This window comes from Diplotaxodon limnothrissa, linkage group LG7, assembly GCF_057381915.1.
Source record: "Diplotaxodon limnothrissa isolate DT_005_m linkage group LG7, D_limnothrissa_male_GT1.1, whole genome shotgun sequence".
Classification (NCBI taxonomy): Eukaryota; Metazoa; Chordata; class Actinopteri; order Cichliformes; family Cichlidae; genus Diplotaxodon; species Diplotaxodon limnothrissa.
The window spans coordinates 60,751,435-60,760,449 of record NC_140602.1 but is presented as its reverse complement, the minus strand read 5'-3'; positions in this window follow the sequence as shown (position 1 = coordinate 60,760,449).

The window sequence follows — 9,015 nt, the reverse complement described above, 5'->3', positions numbered from 1 at the left end:
AGTTCATCTGGACACGAGTTCAGTCTCACTTGACAGCAGATTCCACAACCCTATAAAAACGCATAGCTCCCTAATGATCAACACCAGCACCCCTACATAGCAATAAGTCATGAGATCAGATTCAAGATCACTGATATGCAAAGTTGTCATTGCCATTAATCACTGGCCATGTGCGCTATACAAAGAGAATTGATGAATGGCTGCAATCAAAGCATAGTTAGATGTTCAAAGATGTACTCTTAGGTCCACTCTTCAATTCAAAGATGATTGTTTGCTTATTACATAAACGGCCGGCTTGCCCTGGGGTGGACTAATTTCTGGTGTAGCATGTTTTGGGGCTTATAAACCACAGAGATCGAGCCTTTTAAAAATACACCCAGCTGACAGACACAGGATCACAGATATGGTTTTCACTCAGGCAGTTTTTTTCCTTTTTCTTCTGTCTTGGATCGCCTGGAGCTTTCTTTAGGTGTCTTCTCTACTTTGACAAATGCTCAGCTGGGATAACCAAATTTACCCAGATCATCTTTGATATGGTGTTCTTCTGCTTCCTTGGCAACTGTGTCTTTGGGGACAGTGTTTGCTCAGTGTTGCAGTTTTTTTAATGACACATAATTAGTGCTCCAGTGGATAATGAGAGTCAGACCTTAAATATTGAGCCACATGTTTTGGTTCACAGTTTTAATCAACTTTCAACTACTCACAATTATCAATGGTAATTCCCACCTATCATAGGGCTAAGGTTGGTGTACATCCTGTACAGGTTATGATCCGTAGCTGGGCTAACACAAAGACATACGACTCCACACTCTCAGGCTTACACATGCAGCCAATTTGTCATTTAACTTAAACCGCAAACCTTTGGACTGTGAGAGGTAGCTAGCGTACCAGCAACAAGTTGCGCTACTAAGAAATGCGCTAGAGATTTGAAAACAGATTTCAAGTAAATTTGTCGTCACGACCAATACAAATGCTGTCACATGGACTGTCACAAGTTAACTGTAAGAACACAACCAGGTGGATTTAGATGTGTTGTGTGGTTGTTGGCATAAAGATGCACAGGTGTGAAGCGTTAAGATGATGGTGCCATCACTGGGGATTTCACCCAGGAAAAGTGTTTCTCTGTGGGCTTAATGAGAAATTAATCAGAATCAGAATCAGAATACTTTATTGATCCCTGGGGGGAATTATTTTTTGTTACAGTGCTCCATTAAAGCTGTCTTGTTCCATGTTTGAATAAATCGGCAGACTCTTTTTATTCCTTACATGTCCACCACGTCTTCTGTGATGCTTCTGTATACTGCATGATTATGTTCAGCCCTTTGTATATTGCCTTGGTGTCGGATCTGTCACTAAGCTGGAAGGTAATCTGTTTCAATGGGAACGCTGGGAGCATCCCATTATTGTTTTCTATTATTAGCATTTTTCATTTTTGTCATTTTAATTTCCTGCCTTTTCTTTATTTTTACAGACAGGTCGTCAGTAATCTCTCGATGCTGCCTGAGCCGTGTGCCAAACTTGCAATATGCTGCATATCCTGTCTTCTATGTTCCTTTAAAGGCGGTTGTGGCTCAGGAGGAAGAGGGTGGGTGTCTACTGTTAAGAAAGAGGGTGGTCCAAGCTCTGGCTCCTTCAATCTAGATGTTGAAGTATCTCTAAAGATGCCAAACCCTGAGATGCCCTGGATGCATCCATCAGAGTGTGAGTGTGTGAAGGTTAGGTTAAAAAGTACCTAGGCATAGAAAAAAAAAAGCCAGGAATGTGTATGTATTCTATAATCGATTTCAGTTTCTGCTCCATTTCTGTTGCAGATGTTAACATAAACAGCTCAAATTAATAATGCCTTAAGAAATCTGGAAATCTGCAGAGGAGTAATCAATTTCAGGCTCTCATTTTTCTCATATGTTTATCATCATAAAGCAACATCTAATCAAATCTGTCATAATGCAATCTCTTGAAGTAATGAATAACTCGGTGATGCATTACAGTTATAACTTTTTTCTTAAAAAAGGATTCCAATTTAATGATGAAATTCGATTAATCTACCCATAATAATATCAGTAATGCTCACTAGCACCTACAGAGGCTTCATGCTGGGTTCAGAAGAATCCGGTTTACTCTGTAGCAGGAGGGAGACACAGACTAATTAATGTGAAACACAGTGTCATTTAATTATTTCATTTAAGTGCATTGTGTGCTTAGCTAGAGTGCTTTTCTTAGTCTCTGATATGCAAACGTGTGTGGAGATGCAGCTGAAGCTGGAGCTTCTGAAGAACTTCAATGTACTGCTTGCATATATAAAACGTGGATGTGGCCATTGATTGGTTTTGGAGCCATAAGCTTTCAACATCATTATAGCTGTTAATTTCCTGGAGTCAGAAGTAACCATATGTATTGTTCAAAGGGTGGAGCGCTAAGTTATACACTAATACTAGTTAGCTCAGTTAGCAAACACACAGACACTCATATCTGCTAATTATTGATACTCAAAAAACTAATGAAATAGTTTAATTTTACTCACTAAAACTGAAGCACAATGTCCCTTGGACAGACTGGACCACACAACAGGCCGTTAGAAATCCTCCAAAAGACAACAGTAGCACAAGCACAGCATAAAGGCAGATTGGTGGCTAGCTAAATAGCAGAGCAGATTGACTACAGCTCTCACTATTGGGATACCCATAACTAAGACCCAATATCCAGGTGGATGAGCTATAAATAAAACTAGAGGAATACACTTTGGGTTATTTCATTTTTGGCTTAATTGCCTCAGTTCCTGTGGTTTTCTCGTGGTCTTCACTGAGGCTAAGCTAACTGCTGCAGAATGGACTAGAGATGTGGTTTTACCTTTTGTTTGTTTTCTTTCTTGTGTTTTTGGATGGGGGTATATTAAATGCTAAAAATATTAGATGTTTGTGTGCAATGGCATGTAAAGTACCAAGAAAAGCATTCCTTTTTGCTTTGCTGTAATATTTATGGGTGCCTTGCATGAAGTGCTGTACCAACTTTGGCCACTCCAAAGAGTTGTATGGCGTTATTTTTGTGCCACTATTCTGAGCGCACGTAAAAAAAAAATGAGCGCACGTAAAAGGAATTTGCAGGTGCAAGTGTTGCATTTATTTTGAGCTAAGAAAAGCTAAATTTGAGTGAACAAAATTCATTGCTGCATGCAAAAAATGTATTTCCGTGTTTGCTATTATCCACAAACACACACACACAATAGCAGCCCCTCTCGCTCAGTTTTTGCATTTGCGCTCGCTCGCTATGTGTTGCTTGCGCTCTCAACATTTCTGCCTGTGCGCGCTCAACTCTTCCTGTACACCGTTATATTTGTGCCACAAAACCAGCTAATCGCAGACTTGCAAAAAAATCTGATTGGCTGTTTTGGTCTCCAACCAGCTCGAAATGACGAAACGCAATATCCTATTGTGCTATTGTATGTATGGATAATAGCAAACACTGAAATACATTTTTTGCACGCAGCAATGAATTTTGTTCACTCAAATTGAGCTTTTCTTAGCTCAAAACAAATTTCTCCTCAAAATGCAACACTTGCACCTGCAAATTTTCTTTTTACATGCGCTCAATTTTTTTTTTTTTACGTGCGCTCAGAATAGTGTCACAAAAATAACGCCATAGAGTTGCGTCTCCGAGTTTGGTTCCAGCGGGATTCAACTTCTTCTCTGTGATATTGCAGCCAAGACAGCTGGGGCTACGCTCCACTTGGCCATGTCTTTGTGTCACTTGTTACATAACATCACACTCAGGGTGAGGAAAGCGATTTCAATGGAGCATAAGCAGCTCACGAGGCAAGAGGTATGAACCACTGAACCTGCTGACATCTGAAAGGCTGCAGGTAGAGGAGCTGCTCCCGAAAACTTTGAAAACCATAAAACACTGGCAGACACTACAGAGCCTTTTCTACTTTAGATTCAGTTCTAACAAACCAAAATTGTTCTTTGCTGACCTTTTTGCTGACTCGTCCACTATGCTGGCCGGGGTTCGAAGCGCTGTTCTTTCTTCTCTGTGTGATTTCTGCCTCAAGTGTACCTCAGCGAACTTAACATCTCCAAGTGGATGTAATGTTTAATGCCAGTGTGGCTCATTTTCAATTTGTGATGTAAAACATACTACATTCACACCTGTGTCTCTCACTTTCTCCTACAAGACTTATCGCGTCCTCCTTTCCCATTCACTTTCTTCACACTGCTGTCCTTTTGCTGTTGTTGTCTTTGTCCTTCCGCATGGCAGTGTCTATGAGAGCTAAGCCAATTCTGACCCAGATTATGGTAATAAAATCACTGAGGGTAGGGATTAAGGCTTAGACCTCTAAACACAGCAGACAGAGAGACAAAGGTGGGGGAAGGCTGAAGGTGAGCAGGTGAGCGGGCAACAGAGTGAGACTGGGTTGGTGTGATTTCCTGACCACAACAAATGGATTAGGATTTAGAGAAGTTGGAAGCAAAAGAGTAACGAAGGTTCACAAATCCTTGACATCATTTGAACAGATTCAATTACAGCACTGGCTTAATCACGGATAATGTCATGGGGTGAGGAGAGGAGGAAGACTGAGTGAATGAAGAGGAGCCCTGAATAAAAGTGGCACTCAGACGGTGAGGGGTGGAGATTGGCCACTTCAACTCCAAACTTGGAGTACAAACAGGGTTCACATTAACTGCAAATTAATTAGTCAAAGCAAGACAGCAGATATTCATATTTTGTTATCTTTATATGCAGGTTGATGTAAGGATAATTTAGCTAAGTCCACAAGGCCCCACCAGCTAATTCACTCATTTAAAAAAATGTGGGACAAAGTGGGAAATGTCAGCAATGCTGAGCGGTAATCTTAAATTTTTATGTTAAATAATAGTTTATCCAGGAATGTATCACAGACTGTCACACCTTTGTTTAGTGATTAGACAGGTTAACCTTCCTCTTCCTAATAATAAATGCCTTCCTTCCATACTCACTGGGTAAAAGCCAGATTTTAGAAAAGAGCTTGTGCTGCGTAACCATTCATAATGTGGGACATTACCTCAGGATAATGTGGGACAGAGGAGAAGGAACACAAATGGTGTGGAGTCCCACACAAAGGAGGACATCTGGTCACTCTAGCTCCAGCCACATTTAAAGTTCTCATTTTATTTATTTCCAACTCATTATTTTTATTCTAGCTTAGCAAGACTCGTAACGCCCCAGATTTAAGCCAGCTTTGTTGTGATTGGCTGCTCCTCACAATCAGAAGGGTTTAATAGCAGGTAGGTGGAGCTTCTGTGCTCAGATGGCCATATTAGGGATATCTGATATCTGTAGCTTCAAAAGAAGCAAAGCACAACAAATTACAGTTTTTAAAAAAATCTATTTTAGTCTTTCTATTGCAGTCAGTGTGCAGTTGCAGCGCCTGTATGAAAACGGCTTTGGCGAGCATGGTTTCACTCATGTGTGTCAGCGTTATAGTGAGAATTATGACTCCTTAAATGCTCCGGGGATATAAATTTCAGCCATTAGGAATGTCAGAGGCCAGTTCCTCCATACTGGCTCAGACATTGATGGTAAAGTAAAGAAACCCACATCTGTCTCTAAACCCGTTTCTCCTCGCTGTTAGGCAACCTCATCCAGCAGCTCACTGTTTGCTCACAATCTGCTCGGTACATACAGTGGGTGATATCTCCAAGCAATCAATAAGAGTGCTCCTCTGCGTGGTCAATCATTACACAAGTGTGCATTTTTGAAACGACTGAATGAAAACCCTGCACGTCTATTTTTGCAATTTAATGTACAGCGAGAACAGAAATATCCAGAAATATCCCTCTGCCTCGAACTGATGCACTCACATTCTACAAGTTTCTGTCTTTCTCGCGCACACTCACGGCTGACGTATCTCTGACGACTGCACGCTACGTGCCCCCCACGTCAGCAGCACACCCCAAAAAAATCTCTTAAGTTATTTATAAAATCTTTTTTTGTACCGCAGTTGAAATTAAAAAAAAGAGGGGTGGGTGGCGGGTGGGGTCGCACTAGGGGAGAGGGTGAACGAGAGGAAGGCAGCCATCTCCTCCTCTATTATTCATCAGTCTCTTCTCATCCCTTGTTTGCTATGCTGACGGAGGATAAAATAGGTCACCCAGGGATAGGCTGGTGCTCACACGGTGACTGATGTCTTTCCTGACATCGTGCACTTGCCCTCTCATCCTTCCCTGCATGCCTCACTCCTCTTTCCTTTTGCCATCTTCCTGTAAAACACTCCGGCTTTCTCTCCACCTTTCCCTGCTCTTCTGCTCCTCCTCCTCAAATGCAGTCATTCCCCGGCTCAGCTGAGCTTGTTTGCTTTTCCCAGTCAAAGCGAGAGAAAGAAAATTTGTTGCCAACAGCCATCTGCAGAGGGCACACCAACCCAATTATGACTTTGGAATAAAAGGAATGAATGATGCTGCGTGAAAGTCCATGGAAATGGCACAAAAAGCCTCTTTATATCTCAAGCCTGATGTTCTAGGTTTTGTTTTTCTTAAATAAAAAAACCTAAACAATTTCATTTGACAAAAGTCTTCAGCTAGAGAGTGCAACTGTGGCTAGGAAAAGCGTGGTTAAAGTTTTGCTACACAGTGCAATCTAATTTCGATCTTAGGCTGATTTTGTTTTTCTTTTTACCAAAATTGGAAGCCTTAAACTGTGAATAGTTTTGTCAGAGGGATAACCTAGAGGCTTCTTTTTTCCATCTGGCTCACCTATTTTATGTCTTTATAAAACTTGCATGACCTATACGTAATATTACATTGTAAATGATTTTGGTTAGTATTGTGATACAGCTTAAAGTAAGTATTGTTCTTGATCTTAAGAGCTGTAGCTATCTTTGTTTTGTTTTTTTGGGGGTTTTTTTTTTTTTAAATCAGATTGTGTGAAATATTGTTAATGTCATTCAAATAGCATTATTCTGGCATTAACAATGTGAATCTACTTAATATTAAGACTTTATGTAAGCAGTTAGTATAGTGTGATAATGTAGGGTCATTAGTGCTTTGTTAAGTTGGGACACATTTTTTACAAAATGGGCTGGGAGTGAACAATGTGTAAATTCGAAACCTCTGCAAAAACAGGGTTGCTAAAACATTAGAGATTACACCACGGTTATGGTGGGGAAGTCTCCCTTGTCTTCACCAAGATTGTTTTTGTTCCCTCAAAACTTGGGGTAGCCTTAGATCACTTCTATCCTCTTTAAATAATGTATTACAGCATTCATTAATGCAGTATAGCTAATAGTCTGCAAGGTTTAATTCTTCTGTTTGTGTGGTCTACAGATAAAGGAGGAGTTCAAGAGAATAACCACTGTAAGCCTTGAATGGCTACACTTGACCATTGCACCCCAAAACTGATGGATGTCATTTTATCAAGGGGAGGAGCTAAGGGAGTGAGAATCAGGCAGATCAAGGACATGCTTCTTGAGGTAGGACAACTATTTAGACTTTGGGTAGCTTTGAAATGCACTTTGTTGTCAGTCACCCATGTATTTTATACTCACACTTTATTTTTTCTTAAATAGCACAATACAATTGAAACACGCAGAGAAGTAGCCATCTGCTGCCTTATCACTTTCCTTGGAGAGAAGGACGAGGACCTTTTCATGGAGTTTGGTGTAAGTAATTCAGCATTGTGTGTGTGTGTGTGTATGTGTGTGTGTGTGTGTGTGTGTGTTCCATTGATCATCTGAATTCATTAAGATTCAGTAAGTATAAAAGTCTAATCTATAATTCACTAACCTATTTTTTAAAATTTGCTTTACAAGGACACCAAAGAACTTAAGGCAGGTGATGAAAACTGCCATCATCAGTGACCGGTACACCCCTGGATCTAACCATAAGACTGCAACCATTGTGGTGGAGGAAACAAAAATAATGGAGGGCCAGAATTTCCCAAGGTGCTGTGTTTTGCTCATGGGCATAATATATGCTCTCAATCTGAGCTAATGCAAATATACTTTTGAAGTTGTTCAGAAGCTGTTCCTTGACCTTGATGGAACCATCATTATGTTAAAGATGTTGACTCTGTTTCAAAAATTGTTAACTGTTTTGAATCCTGTATGTGTAAAATTGATCTTAAAGGTGTTTGCTACATTGTGTAATAGAAAGATGCAAGATCTTGTAAAGTTTGGTAGGCATTGAAAGTTAACATTTACTGAACACTTGCATGGAAGTATTACTGCAACAAAATGTTTTCTAAGTAGATTTTTTACCAATTGAACACATTTGTTTCTGTGGTGTTAAATACATAAAGGCATATTCTATAACTTGGCTGTGATGGTATAAATCTAAATTTCTGGTTTATTTTTACTTTTTAAATACAAAGTGTTGAAATGCCTACTGTTAAAAAAATAAAAAAGTTATTTGATAAAAAAAAATGTTGAATGAATTCCTTTCTTAAAAGCTATTACAATAAAAAAAATAAAATAAGAGAAAGCTAAAATGATGATAATAATGATGAAAATCAGCAACTTAATATTTTAAATAATGAACTTTAAAAAATTGTTTTTGTAATTGCTGTAATTAATTACATAACACTTAAAAATCATTTCAAATAATGTGGAAAAAGTAATTGGAGGAACATAATTTTTATGAGTAAACAACTTAAAAATATGTTTTTAAGCTACCAAATATTACGTAAATGGTAATTCAAATCACCTTTGATTATGGAGGATAATTTAATTCCCGTAACTCAATATAGTTTGTTGGTTCAATCTAATTTCAACATAAGTTATCATAACTCAAAAAGACTAATGGAAACTGTTGCGTTAATTTTTTTTGTTGAGCTTAAACAATAGTTTTTAGAGTGTAGTCAGAATATTGATTTTCATATTTTTGTAGCGTGGCTTTATTCTGCATCCTCCCTGCCTTTCCACGCATGCATGGCCAGTAAGGCGGAAAGAGACCCAGCACAGAAAACACAAGTCATCAGTAACAGCTATGACACTGATTATGTTTGTTCCTATTTTCCTGACTCTGGCAAATAGAAACAACATGGACA